General features: G+C 46.9%; 1 long non-coding RNA gene across 1 annotated transcript; it reads right to left on the bottom strand.

Moving 5' to 3' along the window:
* Positions 1-2445: 2445 nt before the first annotated feature.
* Positions 2446-4274, bottom strand: LOC146026897 (uncharacterized). The gene is made up of 3 exons (XR_014454572.1): positions 3721-4274; positions 3603-3678; positions 2446-2550 (listed from the first exon to the last, which is right to left on the bottom strand). It is a non-coding gene; the product is annotated as an uncharacterized LOC146026897 (long non-coding RNA).
* Between the last annotated feature and the right edge of the window lie 10389 nt (positions 4275-14663).

The raw sequence follows: 14663 nt of genomic DNA on the forward strand, positions 1-14663 counted from the left end.
ATCGCTGGGCCTTCAATCTGATACCAGGCTGGATCCATATGGGTTAATTGGTTCCAGGGATATTGAGGTTAAACCATTTTTTTAATTTCTTAAATGTAATTTCATGACTGTTTATGTTCTTTGAGGGCAGATTTCTCTGGAACCAAACAGCCCAGTTTCACGGGACCAAAATCATTCGAAGCCAACTCAAAAGTTTTTCAATATGATACTGGTCTCAGTGGTTCAGTTGGTTCCGAAGATAAAGCTGGTTGGTTAAACAGCCGTGACCTGCAGTGCTCTGAATACAGCCCCCTGCTCTCTGCCCAGCTGTCAATGACTGTCACCCAGTGGTGCAAGTAGAATTTTTTTCTTGGTGGTACTAATAGCCTTCACCAAAAAATGGGCGTGGCCATGTGTCATGAGGGGGCATGGTTACACAAAGCTAGAGGAGTGACTAAATGACAATAGTGGTGTGGCACCAGGAGACAGGGAATCAGAAAGAGGGAATGACTGGGGGGTGGGTTGGCTCTTGCTTGGGCAGCTTGTGCTTACAATTGTGGAGCCTGCTCTTCATGCTGTCGGCGCCGCTGATGCTTGTCAGTGTGACAGGCTAAATCAGCAGTAGCCGGTAGCTGCATACAGCACCAATCACAACGCTGGGTGGGCGGGCTGCGGATGCATTATATTTAGACTTAAAATAAAAATAGAATTGACAGTGGGTAAGGGGGTAAGTGGTACTGTATACCTGCAACATATTTTTTACAGGTACTCAGTACCACGCCGTACCCCCTTATTTGCAACACTGCTGTCACCCCTGCAGCTTCCGCTCCAATTCTTCTCCCCGCTTTCACCTCAGCCCGCCCCCCCTTTAATCATGTGGTGCCGGCGCCCGGCGTGCTTCCCCAATGTCACGCACAAGAACAGCACAATATTTCAAATGTCCACTCTGCTAGAGGGGACACCAGGAGGGGAGTGGGAGCGTGTTCTGCGCTGCGCTCTGCTCCTCTCCCCATAGAAGCAGCTGCACCGCTCTCTATCTCTCCCTGCAGCAGCAGTGAAGGCTCATATAAAAATTTAGGTACTTATGTAGTAACTGGGCTGCCGATTTTTTGATTGTATGCCTTAAGTTAAGGCATACAATCAGATGCGATGCGATGCGATATCGCATCGCATCGCATCGCATCGCATCCGATATCGGATGCGATGACCCGATTTTTCCATAGGAATCAATGTTAAAATGATTCCTATGGAAAAATGGGTCCTTTTCATACCCCTACTATCCAAGTGGGCATGGAGTTGGATATAAACCTGTGGCGAGCGTAGCGAGCCACCGAGCCCGAAGCGTGGCGAGCGAAGCGAGCCCCGCGAGGGGACGGTATTCGTCCCCTCGCGGGGCTCGCTTCGCTCGCCACGCTTCGGGCTCGGTGGCTCGCTACGCTCGCCACAGGTTTATATCCAACTCCATGCCCACTTGGATAGTAGGGGTATGAAAAGGACCCATTTTTCCCATTGAATTCCATGTTAAAATGGACTCAGTCCATTTTAACATTGATTCCTATGGAAAAATCGGGTCATCGCATCGCATCGCATCGCATCGAATCGCATGGTCGCATGCGATGCGATGCGATCTCCCGATCCGACCCGATTTAGAAATCGGCAGCCCAGTTACTACATAAGTACCAAAATTTACAGTAAGTGGCACTTTTGGGGGCATTGCTTAAGGGACACTACAAGTGGCGGTATGTGTAAGGGGCATTACGGTGTGCAGCATCATGTGTAAGGGGCATTATGTGTGCAGCATCATGTGTAAGGGGCATTATGTGTGCAGCATCATGTGTAAGGGACATGGGCCCTTATTCTGATCGGTGCGGATATTCCCGAATTGTTACGGTGCGGGCCGCACGCAACGCTGTGCGGCAGCGTGCGGGCATCGTCCGAAGAAACGCCCACGTGTCCTCAGCATTCGGACGGAGTCACTCTTTAAAAACAGGGCGTGTGTACGGACGACATACAAACCGTGCGTGTGCGGGGGAAACGTACAGATTCTTACACGGTCTTCCCGCACAAGCACGTTCTTACCGCGTGAGAACGTACGGAAAGCTGTCCGTACGCCCCGATGCGGAGTATTTACGCACAATCCAACACAATTGTGTACTGAGTACACACAGCGATCACATGACCCACTTAGGCTATTAGGCAACCTCCTGCAAAAGGGATTGTTAGCAATTGCAATCAATTAAATGCTCATCTATACTGACCCATATTCCTACTACATTCATGACACACATTAACCCTTACAGCATGTGACCCAAACATACATCTATATACACTATGTACATTTTGCTTATTTTAAACATTTTAAACAACTTACACATATACTTTAGCATGTTAGAAAAATACACTGACAACTTTCAACTTTAAATAACCATTTATTAATAAACAAATGCCAAAAAAAAAAAAATTAATCTTCTGCATCTATTAGCCGGTCCATTTCTTCCAGCATGAGGCGCATCAGGCCTCGCAGTCTTACGAGGGCCCCACGGCGACCCTCCTCTGCTTGGGCAGGCTCATCTGTTGAGGAAATTCAAAATTAAAAATGACTAATGATATTCCTGCATACATTTAACATAGTCAAACCTACATTTGAAACATGCATTCTGAGAGGTGTGTGTGTGTATATATATATATATATATATATATATATATCTATATATAACTAGATATATATACACACATGTCTACCTATATATATGAGACATACACCTATACATACATGCATACATACTACATAGAAAGCCTGATTTTGGCCCTCTACCCTTTACTCTGTAGAACACCTCACAGTCATACTGCTCCTTCTCAATCCAAACCCACCCATGACTAAGCTCTGAGAAGCATGCCACGCGCAGCCCCAATCACAAATCGGCTAACAAAGTTCAGTGTCTCTTATATGATGGAGCCTGGCAGGGGAGTGACACAACTCTCAGGAATGCTCAGTACATTTGTGCAATCAAGCATGGCTTGGCTGCTGATATTTTGCTCCAGAAATCATTGTCAGAATGCCAGTTAGGGGAAGCTGCAGCACTAACCCACTCCCATGCTCAAAAGCATTACTAACACCAAATACACACACAATTATGGTGCAAAACATACATGCAGACCGCAGGGGGTGGTTAGCTAGAGGAGGGCCCAGGGGCACTCACCACTTGTTACTCCAGTCTAAGCCACGCCTGGCCATACTTCATTTATGCCATACGGAATCTAGTTTACAAAGATCATTCACCAGTAAACTCTACTCACCTATATGAGCCTACACATTGTATGCAACCAGCAGGGACATGTAACCCTTACATGAGCAACTCATCTCTTTCTTCCTGGATACAGATTAACTACACAGGTTCAGTGGCACTTCAATTCGACCTGAAAGCCATCCGCACAACCTGTGTCATTAATATGTGTCCAGGATGAAAGGTATGGTTTGGGCACCCTATCTAACCCCAAAGTGTGTCTGTTGCTACCCAATTTGTTGTTTGCCTTTATAGTATTTTCAAACACATTTGAATCAACAGTGCTACATATCAAATAGTGGATGACAAAAGGAAGATCGAATCTTTATGTATACATACCACTTTCGGCCGCCTGCTCCACCACACAGGCCTCCTCATCCTCCCCCTCTTCCTGGGCCTCCTCGGCCGCCACGACCTCCACCTCGGCCACCACGACCTCCTCCTCGGCCACCAGGACCTCCTCCTCGGCCACCACGACCTCCTCCTCGGCTGCCACCTCTGCCTCCACTGGCCACTCAGCCTCCTCCACTCCTTCACTTTCCTGGGCCTCCCCTTCGTCCTCGCCCATCGCTGGCTCCGCCTCCTCCTGTGCCTGGCCTGCCTCTGCCTCCTCCCGGGCCTGCCTTGCTCGTGCACGTGCTGTGTTTGGGAAAAACGATAAAAGTGCCAATTAGTGGTAATTTGTATTAAGCCTTATCAACCTATAAATGCAAAGGTTAGAGGTACTGATACTTGTACATGCAAACAGCTCCTCAGTGGCCTTTACAAAACACAGCCTGTAACATGGCAGGTATGCTGTGACATTTGGCCCATTGTAAGCATCACAAGCATTAATCCTCCCCAATAACATATTTTATGACCATTACAGGGTGTCAATCAGGAAGTAGCACTCATATATTGTATGGCATGTTTAACTCATGATCAGGCTGCTGACCTTAGTGGATGAAATAATGTCAGGTAAGCAATCATGTACAAATACTGTTGAAATACTCACATCTAGCAATGCTGGCCCTTATGCTTTGAAGCCTCTCTGGCTCCCTGCGCCGGAGGTTGGACCACCGCCGCTCAAGCTGTGCGATGGTCCGCCGCACATGGGTGCGGGCGTATAGCCGCCGGCGGGCCACCGCATAGGCAGAACGTTTCTGCCTATTTGTAATAAACGGGCCAGCACGGCCCAGCCTGGTCTCCATAACGGAGACCAGTGCCCTCAGTTCTGCTGCAGAGAAGGGTGCTGCTCTGCCATAAGCCGCCATTTTAGGAGTGGCACAAATTTAACAATCATGTGCTGTCATTGGTTGATCAGAGTGATATTTGGTATTAACTTTATTGTTCATTTTTACACTAACAGCGTGTATGCGCCCGAACAGACGGCTAACCCATTGCATCGCACACCCATCCTAAACAGTGTAAAATAAGATGGCAACATATATCTAATCTATAACATTCACCAAACATGGGTATAAGCAACAGGTGAAATAGTGTGCATCTCTAGACACTTACACCTAACTCAACAAGGTACCAAACAGCTAATGTATAATGAAGGCAGACCTTTTCCCAAAATGAGCCCATGCAGCCATGTGTACACTTACCTTCTACTGGGCCATACTACAGAGGTGGAATGAAAAGTAGCTAGCATCTAACCTGAATGTGGAGTGCTTTCACATGTGATTTGGATGCTAGCACTGATTACTTGTGGCTAAGTGGTGGACTGGATTGACATATGGAATGGGTAGTGTCAGTTGTTCTACATAGCAAACAAGTGCCCAGTACAGAAGTACATTCAAATATACATGTCATGTCTGACCTCAGTTGTATTTGGTCATTGGTGTTGGAATCTGCATTTAGCAAATAAATCAGACTTACTGAGTTTGCCTGTTTTTTTGGGAATATTTTTCCACACCAAGGGGCGGGCCGTATGCGCCGCACGGTTGACGCTAGTGTACGGGACGCGGCCGTACGGAACGCAGCTTGCAGCTGATTAACGCCAATTACAGAAATAGTATTTAAAGTGGTCCTAGAAAGGCAAACACTTGTTGCAAACATGCCAGGCTCAGACTCAGAGGAAGAGCAGGTGGTGCAGAATCTGTTGTCCCGCATGGAGGCCAACACCACCTATGTACCCCTCAACCCAGAGGACCGAGCTGGCCCATCAACAGCAGGCCAATAAGCAGCTGGGCCATCCTCAGCAGAATCATTGGGAACACAGCAGGTGGCTTCCCAACAGAGTAGCCAGCCCAGCACTTCAGGTACAGCAACCGGTGGGCGTGGCCGTGGCAGTGGCAGTGCCCGTGCCCGTGGCCGCAGTGGGGCAACACGGGAACCAACAACACGAAACATGGCATTTGAACCGCGGGAGCTTGACATCCTGGTGACCCGGGCACGTGATTTAATTGAGTGTCCTGCGGTGAAGTTGACACACACAAGGAGATGGAAGATCTGGGAGGAGATAACGGCGGAGATTAATGCAGTGGCTCCACAAGTTCGTCAGACGGAGCACGTTAAGAAGAGGCAAGTACATGTGTGTAAAATTTGAGTAGGACAAGTCCAGTAATGTTTACATTCAATATTAGATGGAGTTGGGAAATGGGTGTTCACGTTGCTTGGACGCACAGACATGTAGGCCATGACATTGAATTGATAGTTATTGGAGGGTGACTGTTTTTGTATCTTCTAAGGATTGGTTTGAAAAAAGAATATAGTACGTTTGGTGTCAGTAGGCACATGTTGTATTATGTTTCAGATTGCAATGGGTGCTACAGCAAACATGAGGAGTTACATGTATTAATATGTACACTTTGATTGCAGGTGGCACGACTTCAAAGGCAACCTCAAGAAGAAATTGACCAAGCGGTGGCAACACAGCCAGACCTCTGGGGCTGGCCCCATGCCTGGCAAGCTGGAGCTCACCCCCCTGGAAGAGATGGCCCAGTGCTGTATAGCAGTGGAGGAGGTCCGGGGGGTGAGCACTATAGACAGCGAGTCCCCAGCGGAAGTGATGGCTTCTACTCTTGAAGGTAATTATTTGCCAGGCCATAAGTAGATGTTTTAAATGTTGCATGGAATGTGTGGTAATTTGAATTTTCTTGTTCAACAGCATCGCCACCGCTTGGTCAAGATTCTCTTGAGGAGGTTGTGGAGTCTGTGCCACCTGGCCCCAGTAGCAGGCCCGTGCAGCAGCTGCCAAGATTGTCTGCGGCTGAATTGTCCATGTGGGGCCGTGTGCTGGATAGTATTGTGCAGCAGGGAGAGTCGGCATTCGAGCGGGTGCGTAGGGCCGAGGAGGTGCTGCAGGGTTTGACCACCAGCCAGCAGAGTATTGCTGAGAGCCTGCAGGCTATGAGTGCCAGCCAGCAAGCTATGGCTGGCAGCCACCAAGCTATTGCTGGTAGCCTGCAGGTGCTGGCTGATCAAGCCCTGCGGCAAAACGACCTCCTCCTCCGCCATAATGAACTTATGGTGGAGCTAGTTAACAGCAATAGGGCCCTAATGTCACCCGCTTCGGGTGCATTACCAACCTCATCACTCCCTGCTGCCAGAGGGGGAAGAAGATCCACCCCCTCACCAGCACGTGCTCCACATGAGCCACCATCTGACTCTGGCCGTGGACGAGGCAGAAGAGCTGCTGCACGTGGCAAGGAGCCTGCCAGGGGCAAACGTGCTCGCAAATGAACTTGTGTCCCCATTAATCTCCTCCGTTATGTCTTCCCAAATCTTCCATTGAGCTGTGTGTGTCAGCATCCTGTGTCCAAATCCGTGCCCAGGGTCACCACTTTTGCCCGCGGGTCAAATGTCATGTTTGGTTCCTCTGTTGCCCTGTTTCAGTGTGCTGTACTTGAAGTGTTGGTGCTGTACTTTTGTTGTGAAGCCACCTGATGTGTTCCCAATGATTCTGCTGTGGCTATTTATTCTTTATTATGTAATTTTTGTCCTGGTATGGTACCATTTGTTTTGTTATGTATTTTCAATTATTGGCAAAGTTTGTTTAATAAATTTTATTTTGGCCCCACAAATGTCTGTATTAATTGATACATGCAGAAGTGGCATGTGTATTAGTATTAATATTATTAAGTTGTGTGCATTATTTGCAGTGTTAAAGTGTGTGACAAGTGCAGCATGTAATGTTCCCTTTAAGCTGCAATGCTTCCAATTGTAGCAGTGAGAAGCGTGTAATTAACAAGTCATGGGTAAAGTATGTGATTGTATTGGGTTCAGGTGACATTGGTTGAGGTGCGTCCGTCCTGATTAGGCGTTCCGATTGCCTAGCGCATGACCGAGTGGTGTCCGCAAAGCAAAAGTAACCTTTTGGACACCGCACATTTCTTCCCTTTTTGTTCGCGTGCATTCGGCGTGCTGTCCGAATGCACGCCTACCAATATATGTGTACTCCCCCGTGTCCGCCCATGTTTCCGCCCAGTTTAGCCCACTTTGAAACTACGCCCCTGTGTCATTCCGCATGACGCCCATAACACACCCCTATTGGCCGAATGTATGCGGTGCACAGTTCTGTACGGGATTAGTGAGAACAAGTACGGAGACCATGCGTGGCACATGCGCCTAGCGATCGCCACGCATGCGCAGACGGCTAAAAAACGCCATCCGAAAGAATTCGGGAATATCCGCACCGATCAGAATAAGGGCCATTATGTGTGCAGCATCATGTGTAATGGGTACTATGGTGCGCAGCATTATGTGTAATGGGTACTATGGTGTGCGGCATCATGTGTAATGGGTACTATGGTGTGCAGAATCATGTGTAATGGTTACTATGGTGTGCGGCATCATGTGTAATGGGTACTATGGTGCCATCAAGCAAGAACCCCCTAGCAATGAGCACGTAGGTAAGCAGCACTTATGTGGCAAATATGTAATGGGCATTACGGTTTGTTATATAGTATGTAATGGGCATCATGATGTGTGGCACAATGTGTAATGGGCATTATGGTGTGTGGCCTTATGTGTAATTGGCATTACGGCGTGTGGCTTTATGTGTAATGGGTATTACGAAGTTTGCTAAAATGTGTAATGGGCATTAATTTGTATGGTCTAAAGTGTAATACCACACCCCTTTTTGTGATGCCACGCCTCCTTCCCATGAGGCCACGCCCCTTTCCCCGCGTAAAGTTACCCCTGCTATTATGGGCAGTATTCAATGAGGCTGATTCGCCATGTTCTACGGCGATTTTTGTGCTATTTTCGTGCTGTAAGGCGATTTTTTTTACTAAAACGGTGAATCACCCTATTCAATGACCAGATGGCAAATACATTTCAAGGTTTTTATCGCCATGATTCACCGAGTAGCAATCGCTATCTTTTTATGGTGAAGTGGAATGTGAATTTTTAAAATAAAGTGTTTTGTTTTTTACATTTGGTGTAAAAAAATCAGGAATTTTATTCTGAGGAGGGGCATGCTATTTTTATTCATGTGCTGTAAGCACATGAATATATATTTAATAAAAAATATATATATATATATATATATATATATATATATATATATATATATATATATATATATATATATATAGAGGCGGGGTGCCGGCACTCAACTCCGTCAAATAATCTCTGGGCCCCGTGCCCTCGGTAGTGGCCCGCGATGCTGGGTCCAATAATATCAAACTCTATCACCGCGGCACTGGGGACTTCAATAAATAATTCCACACACAGCTGTGTGTGGAATTATTTATTGAAGTCCCCAGTGCCGCGGTGATAGAGTTTGATATATATATATATATATATATATATATATATATATATATATATATTTTGTTTTTTTTACACAGCAGCCAGCAGGGGGCCGGGAGCTGAGCCGCTTATTAGATATTTATATATTCACTGCACCCGATCATTACATATGCTCGATCCGGTGTAGTGAATACCCGGTCCCCTGTTGGCTATCCCGGGGGGCAGTCTGTGCTGCCTTGCTCCCGGGGAGCCCACCTCCCCCCCACAAACGTTCTGGGGCAGGCAGGGAGACTTCCATCTCCCTGCCTGCCGCCGTCCTCAGGCTCCCTGCGGCGTCGCCGCAGGAGTTAAAATTCACCGGTCAAGGGCAGCGAGCCCCTGACTCATTGAATACTGGAGCCGGCGAGGCTCCGGAACGCGGCGGGCAGTGGCGAATGTGCAGCGAATCCTAAACAGGATTTGCTGCACATCGTCAAAATTCTCATTGAATACTGCCCTATGTCTAGATCTGGGACCTCCCATTACCATAATTCTAGATTCGCCTATGTATACATCTATTGGAAACTTAACCTCTGGTGACCTAATACTTGTCAACCATAGCATTGTAGATCCATTGACCCACATCCATTTTCCCAATCGGTATTAATATTGTTTAATTTGTTTACAATATCCTAATGAAATTAGGTATGCTCCGTTCCATATTCTCCCTTAAATTTCCTAATGTACATTGATATCGTCTGCTTTTTTTGACATAACTGTCTCTTTTGAACTACATCTACTTAATAAACAGGGAATCCCACTCCATGGCCAAAAAAGAGTACAGACAGGATTTCCATCAGATGATTTATGTTTAAACTGTCCCCAAAATAAATATAGAAGAGATGATGTTTTTTTATTGGGTACACCTTCTTCTATCTAAAAATCACTTTACAAAGTAAAAACTGGAAACTTGTTCATAAGGAAATAGTTTCCTTTCATGTAAACATCTAGCAGCTGCAAAGACAATGGAACATAAAATGTTTATTTTAGTGCAGGACTGATAAATCATTCAAGCTTAGACCTCTGCCAAGTTATTACATTCATATTGCTGGGAAGATTCCCAAGGTGAAATTATATATTTCAATTGCATTTTATAGTGATGTATTTGTGCTAGAGGAAAGATTTCAAAATACAAAATTAGATATGATATCAGAGAGGAACAAAATATTCAGATTCAAAACAGCTTAGCATAAAGAAAGTGAGCGTATTGTAACTCTAAAAGAAATAGTTGTCTTCAGATCCTCCATAATCTCCAATCAGTGGTGTATCTACAATATATTGGACAAAGGGTGTGCGGTGCACACAGACCCGCACCATACATCCTGCAACCATTTAGCATATTTTACTATTTGGCATCCTACATTGGTGGTAGACAAATCACTAGGAAAATGTACCTCCCAACAGTCCCGATTACCGCGGGAATGTCCCGATTTTCGGAGACATTCCCACGTCCCTCCCGCAGCCGGCAGTGTCCCGCGGCGAGGGGGGTGGGGCTGTTGGTAGACCCCCCTGTCGGCTGCTGAGCAGCGGGAAATAAATGCTGTGCGCATGCGCACAGCGTCTATTCCCGCAGCCAGGGGCATGGCTAGAGGCTCACAGAGCCTCAGGGCCATGCCCCCATAGTGTCAATATGGGGGGCGTGGCCTCACGGGAGAGCCGCGAGTATGGGCCACGCCCCTTTTATTAGGCCACATCCCCGAAAATTCCGGCATGCCTGCGACGCGCGTCCATCCGGCCCGCATCACTCTACGTGTAAGTTGGGAGGTATGACCACCATCTTCTCAGAGACCTGCACAGTGCCTACTCACAAGTGCACCGCAGACAGACAAGGGGAGCCACACAGAATCTGGACACAGGCCTTCTTTCCTAATCTACTGCTTTCGCCAATGACTAATGACATGGGGTCCATATTCAATGCAAACTAGGTGGGATCTTACCACCCAGAATTGTATTGCAATATGCTATCCCTTCGACAGGATGTATTACTAAGGGATGGCGGCTCGGATAGGAGCCCATCCCTGCAATGTGCTGTGATGGCTTTCGGTGTACTTTGATATAATTGGCAGCTGTCTTCCTTATGGAATTTGCTTTTCATTTTTCTGAACATCAACTCCACATTTTGAGAAAGTAGCTACCAATGCTGATCATTCACAAGAGTATACACTGGAGGATGGGAAGCTTAAGTAAAACATAGGAAGTTTGTACAATGGACTTTAAATAACCTTTTTTCATCCAGGTTGTTAAAGGATCTGTCTGATATGCTCATTTGTATACTGTACAATTTGTACAATGCCATTAAAATAATCCCCCACCATTCTATGGGTGGTTAATATAAACGATTGAGCCGTGTTAGAGGTGTCACTAATGTTGGGCGATATTTTGAGACCTGACTAATCCTTAATATCAATAGGTCTCTGGGAATTGGTCATTTCTTTTTTTTGCCAGCAGCCGCATCACTAATACTTGGATACTGCACACGTGCTTCTTCCGACTGATCCTGATCCATATAGTCTCTCAGTGCTTATAGTATTAACAGGGTAGTACACACAAGTTTTACACACACATGTTGTTGCTTAACAAATGACAATAGCTTCACACTGCGACTTTCACACTGCTTATATGGGATACGGTCACTAGGTCTACAACAGGGGTGGGGAACCTTTTTTGTGCCAAGGGCCGTTTGTATGGGGGAAAAAAACCTTTGGGGGCCATATGTAAAAATTGGTACTTGTTTCCTAGCACGGCCACAATCTTGGGAATCGTGTACCTTTAAGTTAAGGTACACGATCCCCACGATGGACCCGATTTCCTTTGAAAGGTACAAAATCGGGGGCATCGCGTCGGTCGGGACCATTAACATTGATGCCCCTGATTTTGCCATAGGCTTCAATGTTAAAATATTTTTTAACATTGAAATCGTGAGGATCGCGTCGGTCTTGTGCCATTATAATGGCACAAGATGAGATGGAATTGATTAAGTCCATCTCACATTGAAAAAAATGTGAAAAATGTGAAATGGGCCAATATGACCCATTTCACATTATAGATGGCCCCGTCGTCACCCCACGATAGACGCCAACCCGAAGCGTGGCGAGCGCAGCGAGGGGCGGCGGTGCGCGTCCTCCGACCTTTTCATTCCCCTACTATCCACGTCGGCGTGGAGTTGAGAATATATAGTGTGGCGAGCGCAGCGAGCCACCGAGCCCGAAGCGCGGCGAGCGCAGCGAGCCCCGCGAGGTGACGCGTATACCTGTGAAGTTATACGCGTGCGCTCGCCACGCTTCGGGCGCGGTGGCTCGCTGCGCTCGCCACACTATATATTCTCCACTCCGACGTGGATAGTAGGGGAATGAAAAGGTCGGAGGACGGGCACCGCCGCCCCTCGCTGCGCTCGCCACGCTTCGGGTTGGCGTCTATCGTGGGGTGGGGTTTACGTCTTAAAATTTGGGGGTCTAGGGAATATTTTAGATTGAATCCAATGTAACATCGGGTCCCAGGAACCCGATTTACATTTGATTCAATCTAAAAATCGGGTCGGTCGCGTCGATCGCATCGCATGCGACCAAATCGCATGCGATGCGATCTACGAAATTTTCCGACACGACCACCCCGATGTAAATCGGTGTGGCCGTGCTAGGAAACAAGTACCTAAAAATTTCTCTTACAAACTGTCCTGCCGCAGCCGTCCCACGCTCCGGCGGCTGCCGCTGAATAGGACTGACAGTCTCCGGCTGATGTCGATTAAGAGGAATCTCGTGAGAACTACCAACCGCTCGCGAGAATTCCCCTGTACTTGATTCCCGGCAAAGCTGCCAGGCGGGTGGGAGGGCCACTCAGACTGGCTACGGGGGCCGCATACGGCCCCAGGGCCTGAGGTTCCCCACCCCTGGTCTACAAGCATTAGGTCAACATGCATGAAGGTCGACATGACTGAAGGTGGACATGGGGTTAGGTTGATAGGGTGATTAGGTCAAAACAAGCATTAAGTCGACATGGCAAAGGTAGACAGCCAAAAGGTCGACATGGGGGTTTTTCTGTTTTTATTTTTAGCTGACATGTACCGACAGGTGGTATTTCATGCCCTGTCATCCACTAGGGCATGGTGGGAGAATAAAACAGTGTGCCAAGTGTAGCAAAGTACTATGTCCGAAGCACGGCGATTGTAGCGAGCCATGCGAGGAGACATGGTGCACTTTTTTTAGTGTCCGCGTCGACTGTGTCGACATATGGGTATAAAAAGGTGAAAAACCCACGTTGACCTAATACTTGTGTTAACCTAATGACCATGTTGACCTTCAGTCATGTCGACATTCATGCATGTCAACCTAGTGGCGTCGACCTAATGCTTGTTGACCTAGTTGTTGTCTATCCAATGATCCACACCCTCTTATATTATTAATTGAGTGGCCCTGTACGCACAAAAGCTCTACAAAGAATAACAAATGACTACTTCACACTGCGACTCTCACAGTGCTGGTATTACACTGGGGAACCAATTTCTCATCTTCTGTTTCATGATATTTTTTACAGGTGACTTCAATTGATCAATCGGCGTCTCTCCCCCTCCTGTCGCTCCCCCTCCCCCTCATTTCTGCTCCGTATGCCGGAGCTTCTGGGCCCTGCCGCTGCCCCAGCAGCCACTCAAGTGGTTAAACCCAGTTCGTTGACCCGTTAATTTGGTAAAGCACCTACTGATCGTTAACAGTACCGCTGTCTGGCCCTGAACATACACAAGTTTAAAAAAAAAAACACAACAACAAATGACAACACACTTTGACCCACACAGCACTTACTAATTCAGTGGCACAGCACCTACTGTGTTACTGCAACACAAATGTTACTGACTATGCACCAATAAATTATTAATGTAATGGACAATTAATGTTAATAAATAAAATAAATAATGCAGCCCTTAGGAAGACCTCTAGGCTGTGTGCAGTGTACCAGTAATGGTCCTTTAACACTTTCACCAGCAGGGGGCCGGGAGCCAGGATCCGCTCATTAGATATTAGATAAGCCTTGACGCGGCTTGGGGGCATAGCATACACCTGCGCAGGTATATGTAACCAATATCTCTGAATTCTATTATCATGTAGTGTTCTAGATTGGTTACTAGCATTGCTCAGTGTGCTGAGGGAAAAAATGTCTTGTTTTACTTACCCAGTAATTAACCCCTCCCTCATGCACCTGGGAAATGCTACTGAACTAATTGAGCATCTACCACTATCTGTATGTATGTTGTTAGAGGCAGAAGGGAGCCCATATTAGGAGGAGATGTGGGTCCTGATATGCCACATGGAGTAGTCCGGGGCTGCTCCAAGGTAGGTAGCTCTTAGTTTGGATATATCAAGTAAGGAGCCATTATCATGTGGCTCCTTGCTGGTTAATCGTAGACCCAATTTAGGGTAACGGTGGTGTGGGGTGCGGTGCTCCTGGACTGGATGGGCTGGGTGGCTTTAGTGCGGCATGCCCTTACATTTTATTAACACTTTTCCCTCACTAACACTATCTCTATCCTATTTTAATTACATTCATTTCTCTCTCTCTTTTTATATAGCTTCGGCTTCCTATAACTAATTATTAACACTTAGTATATCACTGGCATGCCGCACTGGGCTTCCCAGCTTATGATGGTTTTTTGGGGTGCCGCACCCTGCACCTAGATATAGCGCTAGGGAC

Source organism: Crinia signifera, chromosome 1 (assembly GCF_055691185.1).
Source record: "Crinia signifera chromosome 1, ASM5569118v1, whole genome shotgun sequence".
Taxonomy (NCBI): Eukaryota; Metazoa; Chordata; class Amphibia; order Anura; family Myobatrachidae; genus Crinia; species Crinia signifera.